The sequence below is a fragment of the Protopterus annectens genome, chromosome 16.part0 (genome assembly GCF_019279795.1).
Source record: "Protopterus annectens isolate FY-2018-M chromosome 16.part0, PAN1.0, whole genome shotgun sequence".
In the NCBI taxonomy this organism is placed as follows: Eukaryota; Metazoa; Chordata; order Ceratodontiformes; family Protopteridae; genus Protopterus; species Protopterus annectens.
Genome location: NC_056750.1, coordinates 181,190,556 through 181,209,042, shown reverse-complemented (window position 1 = coordinate 181,209,042; position 18,487 = coordinate 181,190,556).

The window sequence follows — 18,487 nt, the reverse complement described above, 5'->3', positions numbered from 1 at the left end:
CTTAAATAATATTAAAAAGTCATAACAGTTATGTGATATATGGTGAATGGTTTTCACACCAAACTTTCCCATGGGGGGGTTATTGAGCAACACATTCTAGAAAATTGTTAATCATGACTGCTAAACAGCATTCTGAAGGCATAAGTCCAATATGTCATTGTCATACCATTTGCTGTAAAAGCTACACACTGGACAAACATTTGATGAGTCAGTATATTCTGTTTCAGAGAAGTCAGACTCACAGTGACCTAAAGAACAAAGCTTAAAGGGTCATATGGAATCAAAAACTCCTTTGTGACATAGTATACTGATTCATCACAATTGTTCAGCCAGTACCATCCAGATTCAGTTCACTTCACGTTCTTCTGTTTAATGCAGTATTTTTTTCTGTTCTTGTTTACTGCTGGGGTTATTTTGAAAGAACATTAAATTTACCCTTCTGCCCATTCTGTCTTCTCCTATTACTTCTGTCAACATGAGGTCACAGAACACTCCTGTGCCATTACATTTATACTCCACTGGCAAAATAATTTAATTTCACGATAGATACCCAAAACTAAGGTTTTACTTGTAGAACTCTAAGGAAAGTAAAAACAAATGCTATGTAGTTAAGCAAATTTCCTTCATAGTAAATAGAAAAAAAAAAAATTTTTCTTTAAAATATGTATAGCAAATCGCATGAGTTATTTAGCTTCTTACAAGGCATCTTAAATGTCAGTTGCAGTTGATATGAATTCTGCTATAATATAAATATTAAGTCCCATGTTTACAGTTTGTCTGTGAAACATACCATCTTTAATTCAAAATGCTTGCTTTACCATACAGGTATGACTATTATTATTATTATTATTATTATTATTATTATATTAATTTATTTTAAAATTTTTCCTACTGCCATGTGCATTGGCAAGACAGACATGGAAGTCATACATAGGATTGTGCACAGCAGAATGACACTGATGAATGTCATGAGAATAAGTTAATCTAGCTGGTAACGCAGTGCAACTGTAAACACTGTAGAGCAGACACATTATATCACAAAAAATTAAATAGGTGAATTAACATAATTCAAAACTCATAATCATTTTTAGGCAATAGTAGTACAAACATACAAACCTTGTGCAAATGAAAATTATAATTCTTTGATCTCCTCTTTGTTTTTTCTTGCACTAAGTGCAACTTCACTAAGCTGATTTTTGTTTTAGCGCATGCATAATCATATCTTGAGGTGTTGAACTTGCTAGAGTAGTTAGCAGTATTCAGTGTTACTTTGTACCAGCCTCTGTGCAAAGACTTTAACAAGACAGTATTTACAATAATTAGCAGACAGATTAGTGTAGCAGCAGGATAATGATGTGCTAAGTAAAGGGGTTTAGCCAATATGTACAGAAACAGTAGTCAGATAAAACATCATGAACCCTGATGTCATCTATGTGTATCTGAACATTTTCAGCACGTTGTTGTTTGTCTTTCGTCTTTTTCCCGGTAAGGGGTCAACACATCGGAACTCCGGTCCGCTAACGATTGGCAGTAGATTTTTATGAAACGCCGAGGTGCCAGCTCGACGCCCAACCTTCAATGAAGGCACACCCATTTACGGACGCATGTCTTTCTGATAAGTAATTAACACCTGAGTGTTATTTTAGCACAATATGTAGAAATACATATTTGTAATGCAGAATATCAGCAAACATGAATGTATGTAATAATCTTTACCACCCAATTGACCACTGTAATCCATACATTTAACGCTTCATCTTAGTAAAATTTACAATAAATTGACTAACAATAGCTTAGAGCAGAGGTGAAAAGTGAGACAGAGTAATTCAGATGAAGGCAATCAAATCCAAAGATACTGCTAGAAACGTACTTCCATTTAGCGTTAGTTTAATTTGTTGCATTGCACCAAACATTGCATAAATGCGATGGTGGAAGAATGATGATACAGAAATAAGAAGATACATTGTCAGGGTGACAGAGAGGCAGGGACAAACTAAATTATTATTGAAGAAGGGTAATGGTGGCTCACAACAATATGCAGTGAGTACGTGGTCAGAAAAAATTTGAGCCAGGATTCAAATCCAGCACACTTCTAACTGTAGCCAACAGATACACCTATATTGCGGAACCAAAAACAGTCATTAACACTTCACTAATGGCCAGAATAGAACTCATTACATTATTACAAAATCGTTCTACACATCAAGCATTAACTCACCACACCGCAAAGGAATGACTACTTTCCAACATTACAATAACACTGTTGAATCACAATGAAAATGTATAGAAGTGGATGAACAGAGAGAGTTATAGACAGATGCAAAGAGAAATAGCACAAATATGTTTTGTAGGACATAACAGTCCACCTTCCAACTTTTGCTATACAATCTGTGCCCACCTCTCTAGTGCATAAACTGCTAACTAAACCAAAATCCATGTTCTCCCTCTGCTGATAAATTTCCAGCAGAATACCTAAAACTCACTGCTGATGCTATAGCATACCTTGTCAGCATACCCATTAATCGATCTGTCTCTGAATCATACGTTCCACACCTCTGGAAAAATTCTATTATAACTCCCTTACATAAAGGTGGAAACACCAGTGATCTCTCTAATTACCGACCAATCGCTGTACTCTCTCATCTATCTAAAATCCTAGAGAAGTGTATACATTCTCAATTGTTAAAATATCTCTCCAACAATAACTTACTTACTCCAATTCAATATGTTTTTTTTCCCTGCACATAGCACAACCACAGCCTTACTTTCATTCACCATCACTGTTAACAAAGTCTTAGGTACTGGTCTACTAACTTCAGTTATTTTACTGGACCTAAATAAGGCTTTTGACACAGTATCACACCCTAAACTACTATTACAACTTAAATCCCTAAATTGCTCCTCACACACTCTGGCATGGCTTTCCAACTAGCTTTCTGACAGGAAACAATCTGTCAAATGGCACAATAAGCAATCTGAATATCTTATAAACAAAAATGGAGTTCCCCAGGGGTCCATTCTTGGGTCACTACTCTTTAACATATTCATTAACAACCTCCATAAAGCATCCCATCATAGTACTCTCATCCAATACACTGACAATTCTACGATAATCACTTCTGCTAATAACCTGCCAGATCTTCAACATTTGATGTAGAAAGTCTTTACACCTTTCAAATCCTAACTATATGATGCTCAACTCTTATTCAATCCAAAACAATCAAAACTCTTAATACTTTCATCCAGACCTCTAATGCAAGACTTTAAGATTTTCTCACAAAACAATACCAAAATTAAACTAGTAAAATCTTCAAAACTTCTGGGCATCACAACTGATGACAAACTCTCCTTTGAATATCATATTCATAATACAATCAAAAAGACCCATTTTACACTTGGTAAGCTCTATAGTCATAAACTTTATATGAATATGCCCACCAAGTTAAAACTGGCCAACAGTCTATGCCACCCTATCCCCCTCTATTGTAGCCCCATTTTCATTAACCTACACACATCTCTCAAGAACAAATTACAGTCATGCTACTATGTTGTTCTTCTTTCGGCTTTTCCTAGTTAGGGGTTGCCACAGTGGAACTCCGGTCCGCTAATGATTGGCAGTAGATTTTTATGGTGCCAAGGTGCCAGCTCGATGCCCAACCTTCAACGAAGGCACGCCCTACGCATGTCTTTCGAATGCCACTCTACCGCAGGGAGGACATGCAGACTCCATACAGAAGGTGCTCCAGCTGAGAATCGAACGGGAGAACCTCTTGCTGTGAGGCGACAATGCTACCGCTGCACCACCGCGGCTACTATAAAATAGCAAAATTTGCCTCCAACATGCCAACTTGGGCCCATCATTGCTATACCTTAAAAAGTTTAAATTGGCTTGAATTCTCCCACTATCTGCACTACTCCCAACTAACTCTGACCCACATACTACTACTATATAACCCTAATTATTGCCCCTCTCTTCAGACCATGCTACAAACATACACCGCAACTAGAAATTTTAGGTCTTCAAGTAAACAGCTCCTATGCATATCATGCAGGACAAAGCCTTTATTCTTCACCATTGCCAAACTTTGTTATACTCTGCCCTCCTCTATTACTCAAATAAACTCCATAAAAGTATTCAAAACTGCACTAAAGTCCCATTACCTCAATAATCAAAGATGCTCCTGCAACCATATCCCTAAGCAACCAAAAATAGATTACTCTCACTAATCATTTCCAACTAGTATTTCTCAACTTCCATTCATCTATTTTACTGTCCCTGTGTCTTTGTTACAGCTTTGAATTTATTCTACTAATGGCTATTTGGACTGCATTAGCAGATTTATAGAGTAATGTTAATCTGTAATTGTTTAACTGTATGACTAAAAAAACTGGATATGAATGCTGTTGATTTAATGCTTTGATGTTTTTATAAATGCTTGTCATACTAATATTATAACTACCTTTAGACTATGTAAATACTTTCTCATATGGTGTTATACTATATTATTTCTTTGTATCTGTACTTTATTTAACATATTAACCAGGAAAGTCTGATTTGGAACAAAGCCAATTTTCAATCGAGGCCCAGGGAGAAATGCTCCAGGTGCATGTCTTTGCAACGTGGGAGGAAACCAGAGCACCCGGAGGAAACCCACACAAATGCAGGGAGGACATGCAGACTCCACACAGAAGGCAGCCTGGCTGAGAATTGAACCGGAGAACCTCTTGTTGTGAGGTGACAATGCTACCACTGCACCATTGCGCCATCTGTACTTGGAGCTTTTCTCCCTGGGCAGCCAATAAAAATGGGTCCCTGACCCAGTGGGCATTCCCGGTTACCAAATATCAATAAATAAATGAATGAATGAATGAATGAATGAATGAATGAATGAATGAATGAATGTAGGAACATCTCTATGGTGTTTTTGTTTACTTATTAAATAATCATTAATCTCTCCTACTCTGTACAATAAACTGATTACTACAGGTGCAAATAAGGGATAGCACAATAAACATGAATACATAACCAGTACAAGGTTGGCTTACTAAGTCTCTCTTTTGGGACTGCAATATTTTTGATAATGATGTCTTGCTGCACTATTCCATTGTTAAGGAAATGTGTTACATGTAGAAAAATGAAGACATTTGCAATTAACTATATAACATGAATATGAATTATCATGAAGTAATAAACTGGCATACAGCTGCAATCAAACCCATGGCACTATGCCAAAAAACAGTCTACAAAGAGGGTAATTACTTCAAGCATTTCACATAGTGACTTATATTGACTTTTTGTTTTATACATCCCTCAGTCTAATAAATGTTACATTATCTGTTCCACAGTACTGCCTTGGAATGGTTTTAATCTATATTCCCATAGCACAGCTGATTTAAGCACATTTGTAAGACAGTAACCAGACCACTGCAAGCTACACTGAAATCTCCAGCTTTTGCAAGAAGTTAAACAGTGTTCAATGTCACTCACATTTGCTGCATTATGCCAAACCCCTCACAAATGCTAAGGACAAAAAGTAAAGGATTTTTTTCATGGGCCATTTTTGGCCATGTTTGTGTTGTGTGTGAATCTTTTTTTTGATCAGATTAAACATGTGAAAAAGAGGTGAAAAGGGGTTGGCAAGAAGGGTAGCATACAGGGAAAAGAAGACAGGAATTACCAAAAAAGTCATGGGAGAGCACCATAGTCATCCATGTCTTCACAATGTCAGTGTACAACTGTACACTCAACTTCATGACTTTGCAGAGTCTCCACACCAATGATAACAATGAAATAATGTTGTATGGCCAATTAGACCTCTTCAATTGTGTCAAGATAACACATAGGCAAAATGGAGAGTTATATATGGGGCATAATTATTTTTCTGGGACATGTGCCCATTTTGTTTTTTTTGAGTGGAGAGAGAGAGGAATTTTGGAAAAAGTGCTTAGGAATGATAGGGTGAGGTAGGTAGGGTAGGTTAGGAAGCACCCACAAACATACAGGACATACAAGACAGACAGGAATGGTGATGAAGACAAAAGGTTGGGGGATACCACAAATGGGGATAGGTAGGGGACATCTGAGGCACACCAACATCTAGCATGAGAAAAGTGAGAATCTAGTCCTCACTCTCAGAACTGTCATCACTGTCTCCTGCAGCAGCTCCCTGGGTCAGTTCTGGATATAGTATTGTCTTTGGAATAAGATGTAGGACCCTTTCAACCTTGCCTACACCTGCACTGAGGCCGCTCTCCATTATATGTTCCACCAGCCCTGTCAGCTCCTGCCAGGTGACAAAATCACCTTCTCCACGGGTACCTCTTCTGAAGAGTACCACTGCATCAGTAGCCAGGGAAGAGCTATCTGATGTACTTGCAGCAGGTAGGGCAGGGTTGTGGAGGCAACACTGACAGGTTGTGAACCTGAAGTGATGGGTGCCTGTGCTGTCATCTGTGGAGGTATGGCAGTCTGAGCCACAGTGGCTGTATACCTGTTTGTGCTGTTGATGATTAGTTTTCATTAGCAAGTTTAGCAAAGAGCAGATTGTTAATAAATTATAACCCACACCCAACTTCAAAAAAGAAACAAATGTGGGTGGAGACAGAAAAATAAGAGATAATTAGATACATGCCATGTAACAGTACTGAGTACTTTAAACAAACTTTCATCTGTCAATAAATAAACACTTCTGATTTACTATTGCACAACTTTGCAACATCCATATACAATGGAAAGGTATTTGTGTGTTATTAAATAAACAAGTAACATTGATCTGATATAAGAAACAGCTGTCTTTATTTCGGGTCTATGTTATTTAATCGACCATCAAGATGTTCAAAGACTAGAAGTTCGAATGGGGAAGTTCGAAAAATGAAAATGTCGAAGCCGCGGAAATATGAATTCTTTCCCAGGGAAAGAATTCAGTTGGCTGTTTCCGCGGCATTTGGCTGTTTCCGCAGCTTCGACATTTTCTCTACTGTGGTGCGAAAGTTAAGGATCAGGTTAAGGTAAGTGTGTGAGTGTGACGGACGCTGGGGTTAGGGTGCAGGTAAGGTAAGTGTGCGATAGTGATGGACTTTAGGATTAGGGTGTGGGTAAGGTAAGTGTGCGATAGTGACGAACTTTAGGGTTAGGGTGCAGATCAGGTAAGTGTGCGATAGTGATGGACGTTAGGGTGCGGGTAAGGTAAGTGTGCAATAGTGATGGACTTTAGGGTTAGAGTGCGGGCAAGGTAAGTGTGCGATAGTGACAGACCTTAGGGTTAAGGTTTGGGTTAAGTTTAGTGCATAGATAGTTGTGTATGTAAGGTTTAGTGTAGATTTATTAGGTTTTTGGTGTGCTTGTGTTGTGTGTGTGTGTTTTTCGGAACAGCAAATGTTTTCCCTGGGAAAAAATTCACTGTTCTGAGGTTTCGACGTTGTCATATTTTGAACTTCCAAGTTCGAACATATGGTGTTCGAAATTTTGGAAGTTCGATTATATGACATAGACCCTTTTTTGGGTCTATGTTATTTAATCGACCATCGAGATGTTCAAAAACTAGAAGTTCGAACGGGGAAGTTCAAAAAATGAAAATGCCAAAGCCACAGAAATACAAATTCTTTCCCAGGGAAAGAATTTGGTTGGCTGTTTCCACGGCTTAGACATTTTCTCTACTGTGGTGCGAAAGTTACAGATTGGGTTAAGGTAAGTGTGTGAGTGTGACGGACGTTGGGGTTAGGGTGCGGGTAAGGTAAGTGTGTGATAGTGATGGACTTTAGGGTTAGGGTGTGGGTAAGGTAAGTGTGTGACAGTGACCGACCTTAGGGTTAGGGTTTGGATTAAGGTTAGTTTATAGATATTTGTGTAAGTAAGGTTTAGTGTAGGTTTATTAGGTTTTTGGTGTGCTTGTGTTGCGTGTGTGTTTTTCGGAATAACAAATTTTTTCCCTGGGAAAAAAATTTGCTGTTCTGAGGTTTCGATGAAAGAATTGTTCACTTGAATGCATTTCTTGCTTTGGTCACTGCTACATATACCCACACATTGCATTTCATTTATTATCTGGAATTTCCCTAATATATACTACCCTTCTAATGTCTTCTTTGTTCTCCACTTGGCATTATACAAACAGGGTTCATTACATAAGGAAAAAAATGAAAAATTCAGATTAAGCTGCCTTAGGTAGCTCAAAAATGCTTGGTGGCTTTGCACCTCTGACAGCACTTTGGATAGTAATCATTTCAGAAAATATACTTGTCAGTTATCTTCCTCTGTGACTCAAGGTGTAACTGAGGTGAATAGACAGAAATAAGATACATGAAGCATTGTTTGAATCCTGTTTACAGAATACCTTGCCATAATTCGCAATATTTACTCTTCAGCCATTATCCATTTTAAGATACAGTTGCTCTCTGCTTGGCATTACGCAAATAGAGTATACTACTTGAAGAAAAATGTGAAAAATTTAGTTCAGTCTGCCTTAGATTGCTCAAACATGCCTGTTGTAGGCCCCCCTGCACAAAGAAGAGTACTTACTTTAATAAATGCACCTGGCGGATGTGAAATTCTGTGCTAGAAAGTGCAACTGAAGTGAATTGAGAGAAATAAGGCACCTGAAGCACCGTTTGAATCCTGATTATAGAACAGTTTGTCATTACCCACAATATTTACTTTTCGCTATGGAAAATTATGCTACAGCCTGGAAATTTGACATTTATTGATATCTGAATGAATGGAAATATACTTCAGAGAGTCCTATATGTATGTTTGTAATCTTGTATTGGAATGCTTTCCTATGTAAAAGTCATTCTTACTGCAAGTAGTTATGGTTCACATGGATGCTGCTAACCTCATTTTATTTAACATTTATTTACCGGGAAAGTCTGACTTGGAAAGAAGCCAATTTTCAGCAGAGGCCCAAGGAGAAACACTCCATTTGCATGTCTTTGTAATGTGGGAGGAAACCCACATGAACGCAGGGAGGACATGCAGACTCCGCACAAAAGGCACTCCAGCTGAGAATTGAACCAGAAAACATCTTGCTGTGTGGTGACAATGCCACCACTACACCACTGCACCATCCAATATCATGATCAAGACTAGATGTTATATACATACTTCAGGAGACATAAGGGTCCTAAACACATAGTTGGAATATGTGATGAGTCATGATGATTACAACAAAAGTATTGTGCCCATCAAACATTTGCAAGTGATTTTTATATGAAATATATTCATTGTCATGTCTATGAAGGTGGACATACATTAGGCTATGTGTATATATATATATATATATATATATATATATATATATATATATATATATATATAAAATGTTAGTCGTATATGATAAAATTTACATTTTCATTATGCAAGGCTTACTGATACATTACTTACAAGAAACGGTTTAATGTTATCAATTTTCTTTATTGCTACAGTCCTATTCAAAAATTTTTCGGAGAAATTTGCTTCTTACACTCCATTTAAAAGGTAAGTTGTAGCTGAATTAGAAAACCCACAATAGCCTGTATTATTTCTCAAAAGTCATTGTTGTTACTACACATTGTACCACAGTGATAGCTTTATGGCATGTAGAATTTCTCCTATATGTATTATCCAGAGTGTTGAAGACAATGCACAGTTGCCAAGTGTGTTTCTACTCCTTAAGGCAGCCTAAACTAACAATTTTACTTTTTTCCTTAGGTACTCCAATCGGACAGCAAATGAAACTTAAAAAGAAGGTAGATAAGAAAGACATATTGTGATTAATTGCAATGTGATCTGTACACAGGATTCAAGCAATGCCTCAAGTGCATTGTTTCTCTTGATTCATATCAGCTACACCCTGTACCACAGAAATTGACATATGTCAGGTGCATTTCCTGTTTCAGGGGGCCACACAATGATGCCAAGTGTGTTTGAGCTACCTAAAGCAGCCTAAACTATATTTTCACTTTTTTTCCTTATGTAGTGAACCCTGTTAGTGATATGCCAGTTGGATGGCAAATGTACCTTAAAATGCGAAAAAATGTAAAAGTAAATATTGTGGGTAATGACAAACTGTTCTATAATCAGGATTCAAACGATGCTTCAGGTGCCTTATTTCTCTCAATTCACTTCAGTTGCACTTTCTAGCACAGAATTTCACATCCGCCAGGTGCATTTATTAAAGTAAGTACTCTTCTTTGTGCAGGGGGGGCATACAACAGGCATGTTTGTGCAATGTAAGGCAGACTGAACTAAATTTTTCATGTTTTTCTTTAAGTAGTGTACTCTATTTGCGTAATGTCAAGTAGAGAGCAACTGTATCTTAAAATGGATAATGGCTGAAGACTAAATACTGCAAATTATGGCAAGGTATTCTGTAAACGGGATTCAAACAATGCTTCATGTATCTTATTTCTGTCTATTCACCTCAGTTACACCTTGCGTCACAGAGGAAGATAACTGACAAGTATATTTTCTGAAATGATTACTATCCAGAGTGCTGTCAGAGGTGCAAAGCCACCAGGCATTTTTGAGATACCTAAGGCAGCTTAAACTAAATTTTTCACTTTTTTCCTTATGTAATGAACCCTGTTTGTATAATGCCAAGTGGAGAACAAAGAAGACATTAGAAGGGTAGTTTATATTAGGGAAATTCCAGATAGTAAATGAAATGCAATGTGTGGGTATATGTAGCAGTGACCAGAGCAAGAAATGCATTCAAGTGAACAATTCTTTCTTCTCACACTTCCTTGCAATATCAGATACATTATCGGAATTGTAGTTAAGGACAAATTTTGTTAAAGTGGACAGACAAATGATCACAAGTTGTTAGAGATAGTAACAACAGCTGATTTTTAAACAACACAATGGTATAACAAAATATGTACTCAGACAATCCTCTGTTAAAGTATCATATTGGTGGATTCAAACCATGCAACAGAAGTAGGGGCATGCACGAGCGTGCCAACACAGAAACTTTTGAGGCATGGAAATCACCTCATAAGCAGGTGAATCTCATGCAAATTAGGCAGGTAGAGTGATCCATGAAGCAGGTAGGCAGCTCTGCAGACCCCGTGTCACTGTCCATAGTGTACAAAGAAAAATTCCATGTAGAGGACTGCAGACAGAAAAAAGGGACTGTAAAAATGTAGGTAGATACACAGAAGTGGTATAGCACACATACATATGAGCAAAACTATCCTACGTGTTTCCGACAAATTAAAGGAAATAAGTTAAATTAAATTTTTTTTTTAATAATACGAGCATGTTTGCACGACTCACCACAGTGCAGAAACATGCTTTATAAAAAAATAAAAAAATAAAAAATTGGAAAAAAAATTAATATTATGTGATAGAAATGTATTACAGAACCCTGCAGTGGTGTATTAGTGCTGTTGCTAACATGGTAGGGCTTTGAAATGTGTAGTTTCCAGGATCCCTATGCATATAAGGTGGAGTTACTGAATAGTACAAAGGAGTAATCATGTCCACTTATCCCTTTCATGTAGGCATAAACTATGTTGGTGTTTACAGAGGATGTAGCTGACATCAGGGGAGGGTGCGTCTAATGACATCTAAGCTTATTTCAGCTTAGTTGTGCTTATTAGCACGGCGTGCTACCATGCTGAGCGTATTCTTGCAGGGCGGGGTGTGTGCACTCACTTCTAAACTTTGTTTAGTTAAGGGGAGTATGTTTCAGCATGTTTGCAAGGGACACTGCTATGCTGAGCATGGAAGTCTGGCAGGTATGAGTACTGAGTGCTAAGCTTTGTTTATCTACTGGGCATGCATTTGCTTGGTGTACCACAGTGCTGATTTTACCTAAAAGCCAGTGACATATTAATTAGTTTTGACCTCTGTTTAACTTAAACAAGGGTCATTAAATGATGTTAATGATATACTAGGCAGGTGGAATGCATCATAGGTGGCCAATCACACAGTCAGCACCTACAGCAGAGCACTATGCATACACCCTACAATCTGAGTTTTACTCCATACTCTGCACCATTGGAGTACAGACTTGGGAATTTTAACTGAGAGAATGTTAGGAGCTGCTGCAGCTCTGCTACATCTGTATGTGCTAGATGCTGATGTCAGTGCTACTGCTGCAGCTGACAATAGGCCTAGACAGAGAAGAAGATGAGTGTTTAGGCCCACGGTAACCTTCCAGGAGCTACATAAGGTGGAGATTGGAGAGCATTACAGGGCGGACAGGGACATACTACAAGAACTCATTGAGCTCTGCCGCCCTCAGACTCAACTCAGACCCAGAGCCAATACAGGGGAACCCATCCCAGTGGAAACAAAGGCATGTGTAAGCCCATAGGATACTACCTACAGGTACTTACAAAGACCAACTGTGGACATGAAGGGGGTCTCACATGCATCTGCTTCCAGGGTATTCCACCAATTCTGAGATGCCATGTTATCATATGCCAGTGAGTACATTTCTTTTTCCCTCACTTCTGAGGTGAGGGCCAGCAATATGCAACACTTCTACCATGTAGCACACTACCTTCAGGCACTGGATGCCATAAACTGCACTCATGTACACATCAAGTCACCACTCAGTGAGGAGGGTAGAATCTATATCAACCGCAAGAGGTACCACTCCATCAACTGCATGGTCGTATGCAATGCCCAGGACATAATCATTAATGTGTGCGCTGACAGCCCTGGCAGTTATCATAACTCCCATATCCGGCACACATCACAGCTGTACCAGATGCTTGCAAGGGGGACATCATATCCTACATGCCCATTTACTGGGGGATTGTGGCTATGCACTGGAACCGTGGATGATGACACCCATCAGAAATGCACACACACACATGGAAAAACACCATAATGAGGCACATGCACAAACTAGGAACATCATAGAGTATGTGTTTGGGCTTCTGAAGTCATGGTTCTGGTGCCTCGATATATCTGGTGGAGCTCTGAAGTACTGTCCAGCCACATATGCACATAAGTTCACAGTATGTGCCATGCTGCACAATATGATCCTGAGGAAACAGCAACTGCAGGATCAGCAAAGGGAAGAGATACACAGCCCCCAACCAGTGCCTACATAGCCACAGTCACAGGCAGACTTGGAGGAGGAATCCCCTGATGATGTCCATGTAGTCAGACATAGACGTGCCCAGTACGATCTGGTTTTGGCTAAAAAACAACTCATAGCAAATTCACTGACAATCCAGGGCCTGTGTACTGCTTACATCACACAGCGTCAGCCCTGAACTACAGTCCTGCCAACTGCTGCATTCACAAGGTAAGTCTCTAACCTACACACTACTTGTAAGGATTGCTATAATATGGTATTGTATGTATGGATCTGCTGCATTTATGCAAGGAAATATAGTGGGCTATGTGGACAGAAGTAACATCCACATGGGACTCAAATACCCAGTACAATAGTATGTGTTCCCTAATAATTACTAGTCCTCCTAGTGTGAATATTCACTCTATCAGTCAAGGGAGATGTTAAACAGTGGGGTCACATGCTATTTGGACTACTGTCTATTCCAGCAGATCATGTGCTGTTGTTCCCCCACCCCCAACACAGCAGTGTTCCCATATAACTGCTTTAACGGTAAGTCAGCAATGGTATATCAGCAGACCAGATGATCTCAGGGCTGTAATATAGACCTCAATCACACATTGCATGTCACATGTAATGCAGGAATAGCAATGTACATATTTATGCTGTTGACTGAGTGATGAATGACTCCACTCTGGCAACCTGCATGGCTCAATGGACTAGGGAAGTTAGCATGGGTGATGGTGTTGATACTTCTAATCTGGAAGGAACATCTATTGCATGTAAGGTATTATTATGTTGGTGTTTTCACAGACTATCGGTCTGTTTGTGGTGTAACATTATGAACCTCAGTCACATATTAAGTACAGCAGACAGCTGGGGAATGACGTGGACATATTGGTTGACATGCAGTACTGCAGAAACAGGGACAGATGTCAAAGTCTGTTACATACCTCTCAGCCTCTTAGTGCAAGCAATCTGTTCCAAGCCCAACAAAACGGGGGGACAAAGGCTCACAAATAGTGGCACATGTTAAATATTACTCTCATAAACTTAAACAGTTGCAAAAATAGCTGGGTTTATTTCAACAGACATTTTTCTGTAGGGTTTGAAGTCAGAATCTCAAATGTATGTCACTATTTAGTGACTTCAATCCTAAGTTCAACCAAGTGATTTACCAGAAAAAACACAAAGTTTACAAGGAACTGAGCAAATCTATGAGCCAAACCTCTGGCCATTTTGTGAAACTCTGGACAGTTGAGAGGTATAGTCTGTAACACACAAAATCATAAAATGAGCGCAATTCTGTTTTACCATCATCAGACTGACCTGTTATTTATAGATATGTGTATACATACAGACATATATGTATATATCCACCTGTCACTATTTCTCTCTCAAATACATAGTATATCTATCGCTATGCAGTGTCAAACAGCTATATACCAATATATATATAGCTATATATATATATAGCTATATATATATATATATATATATATATATATATATATATATATATATATCACTATGATACATAGACTCACCACATAATATCTGTATAACACATATACAGACACACACACACACACACACACACACACAAAACTACATTTATATATACATCCTTGTAAATCACATAAATTTGTGCGCAGATGTCTGTATTGTCCTACATACCCTAATAATGGTGAATAAGTTTGCACTATCACACATCCATACTGTTGCTCAAAGGATCCAAACTAAGGTCACAAAAGTACATAATCCAATTACCTACAGACCCCTGTGTCTGCTGGATGTCATCACGTAGAGAGACACAGGTGAGCGGGTGGTGTAATGTATAATGTTGTCAATGCAAGTATGTACAGGGCACATTATTCCTACAAACAGGTTTGCCTATCTAACTACAAGTAGCCACATATGGCCATACTGGTAAATGTGAACACATAGCTAGGATAATAACAGTTATATTACTGCTAGGATACTAGATAGATAACAGTATGAAACAATATCACTTTACAGACCACAGATGCTGCTCAACACAAGCCTAGTTTTTGTAATGCATAAGTACTGTACCTGCAGTCACATATACAACAGACTCAACCTGTAGCACATGCAATAAGTACTGTAATCTGTAGTAAGACTAGATAGATAGGGGTTCTAATTTCACTTCAGGCTATTTGCTGTGCATCTGTGTGTGTGTGTGTGTGTGTGTGTGTGTGTATGTGTGTGTGTGTGTGTGTGTGTGTGTGTGTGTGTGTGTGTGTGTGTGTGTGTGTGTGTGTGTGTGTGTATCCTGCTGCAGAACAACTGCCATGCCCTAATGGGCTATCCACCTGCAATTATTATGCACTTTTTGGCCCTGTAACTTGCTAGTGGCTTCCATACTGCCCCATTTTATAAGGACTGATGACATCATCCACCTTAAGACTACCAACTGACAATATAACATCCAGACTTAAACTGTGGCACGTATGATAAATGCTGCCATCTGTAGTGTGTAAGACTTAGATAGGTAGGGGTTCTAATCTCACTCCAGGCTACTTTGTGTGTGTGTTTGTGTATCACCCCGCAAAATAACTACCATGCCCTTATGGACTATCCACCTACAATGGTTATCTTCTTTTTGGCCCTGTAACTTGCTGCTGGTGTCCATACTGCCCTTTTCTACAAGGCCTAATAATGTCATACATCTTAAGACTACCAGCTGACAGTGTAGTGCCCAGATTTAAACCATGGTGCATGTGATAAATACTGTGATCTAAAGTGTGCAAAATGAAATAAGCAGGGGTTCTAATCTCACTCCAGGCTACTTGGTTTGTGTGTATCCTGATAAAAATCTGATCATCTTGGTAACCTAGTAATATGTAGGGTTTTGCAGTATTTTATTTGTAGTGTGAGATGTGGTCAAAAGACTGACCACAGCAATGACTGCTGATGTCATCAGGCATATCATCTCTTGAACTGATAGCACTAGCAGACATGAGGTGTGTTGTGTGCATCATGTACTGTGATCTGTAGTGTGTAGCATTACATAGATAATAATTATCATCTACATACAGCCAGCTTGCACTAGTTGAGTGCCTTGGTGTGTCCTGTATGCAATGATTGGAAGTGGTGCTAGCCTCGATATAGCCATGGTTGTGTGTGAGCCTGTTAGAGCATTTTACATCATGTTATAGAACTGTAGAATGTTTGAACTTCACTGGCATAATGGCCATACAGCCCTCAAAATCAGAGAGATCTGTATACCCGTAGTTCAGGATCAGCACATACTGCCCCAGTCCAAGAGGGACAAAGGCAGATGCCCTGTGTTGAGATAAAAGTCACCCAGTGAGTCATATAGATGGCATGTGGTGATGTGCACTGAGGTGCTCTGTGTGCCATTAGGCAGGATTCTGTTTCAAGGGTGCATTTAAGTCTGCTAGACACATCTCTCCCACAAGCATGTAGTACGAACGTCACAAATGAGGTTAATGTCCTTACAGTGCGTTAGCCATCTACTATGCCTCCTACATATAGACAGCATATGCAATCAAGCAGGGTCACACATTGCCCGGTATGCAAGGCACAGATCACCTCTGAGTAGTCTATATGACACAGGTGACAATGACACTAATTGCAGACTATCTCCATTGAACACATACTAAAGACGTGAATGGCCTTGTGAGGGACCATACTGTTGTGTGCAATTGCTAGTAGTGCTTAAAAAGGTAGATCACCAAATGGCCATTGCACTCAGATATTGGCATGCTGAGGGAAGAGTACTTGGAAGTTATGAGTATGTCACTTACAGGTGACTAAGGCCTCAGCTATGCCATATGATTCCTGCCATAACACTGTAGAGACATGGTGATCTGAGGCACATTAGGTGTAAACCTGTGTGGCCAGTTCATTCTCCCCTGAGTATGTACATCACATGTTGTGACTGATGTGCTACTTACCAGGTACATACTTCTAATTGATGGAACTGATTCTACATATATATTTGCATGCAGTTTATGGTGATTTCTATGTCAACAGTGTCAACAGACATGTGCTGACAATACACTCTTGCAAGATAGTGGCATACCACTGAGACCCTATGAGGGCTCGCAATTTGCAGGCATCATCCAACATTGTTAGCCACAGTCAGTCAGTAGTGGTGTGTATTGTGGTTGAATTGATTCCAAGCAGTAGAAGACCCAGGACTGTGCCCTGTTGAGCACTGCTGCTGACAGATCAGCTATTGGAGGCATATGTCCCTATGTCGCATGTGTGTGCCAGCAATGGGCCACTTAGCGACCCATACAATGACAGTACCATGGATGCCTAAGTGGGTGCTTTATAAATGTTTCCTGAGCAGGGGATATAGTCAGATGGCTTGGCTGAACCTAGGGGGTTGTATGCCCTTATGTACCCTCACCCAGGTCTATGGTGACTGCCTAGGAAATGTCCACCATGTGTAACAGTCAGACTCCTCCTGTCACACATCCAAACTGTTTACAGTCAGCTGTGTGTAGAACACATATATGTGTGGTGATCAGCTCCATGATGGTTGCCCCTATAAGCATACAGATATGGATACTCAGACAAAGAAGTGTATAGTTATGTCGGTCAGTGGATGCACCACCTCTGTGCAATGGTATAACAGATGCTGTTGACCACTCAGCTGGTGCGCAGCCAGTAGTGTTGGCATGATTGCAAAGATGTCCCAGTGGTGTTAGTAATCCTTGTCAGATCACATGTGGGATGCAGCCTGGAATGTTAGCATGAGCAATAGATGCTGTGTAACTTCCAGGGACAGGCCTGTTATGAACTGCTCTGTAAATCTGGAAGTTATGGGACAGGTTGTAGGAATGTCATGTGCCACATGTGGTGGGGACAAGAGAGTGTAGTGACACAGAGATTGTGGGCGTACAGTTAAGGTATGAGTCCAGACCCATCATATGTGGCATCATGACGTATGAGGTCACTGACAATCTGGGCCTGTCCTTTGAGGTCACAAATGTAACTACACTGTGTGTTGTGGTTCTGCTTTGCATGGGTGACTACTTTTGTCACTTACTGTGTCTACTCAACATCACAACAACACTATCTGCTTCTTTTAGCTGAGGAGGTTGGGCCTTCATGTTAGGGGGAACCCTCATCCCAACTGTAACACAGCATTCTCCACCTGTGACTGTACGGCCTGCTAATGGCAGCTGTCCACCAGTCAGATTTGCTGAGCCATGACAAGCCTGTGTCCCTCCTGTCATGTACAACTGAGTTCATGGCATTGTAATGCTGCTGACATAATACATGGGTGTAGAGTTCTGCATACTTGCCTGTCCCATCTGAAGGGGGAGATACAGTTACACTATGTCAACCATCCTACAGGAGGTAATAAATGGCTGTCACAACATATATGTCTGTATTGTCTGCACGGGTGGGTATGTCCCAGTAGTTCTAAGGAGACTGATCTGTGGCCAGATCCCACCTGGGAGGGGTGCTGTACTTGTCAC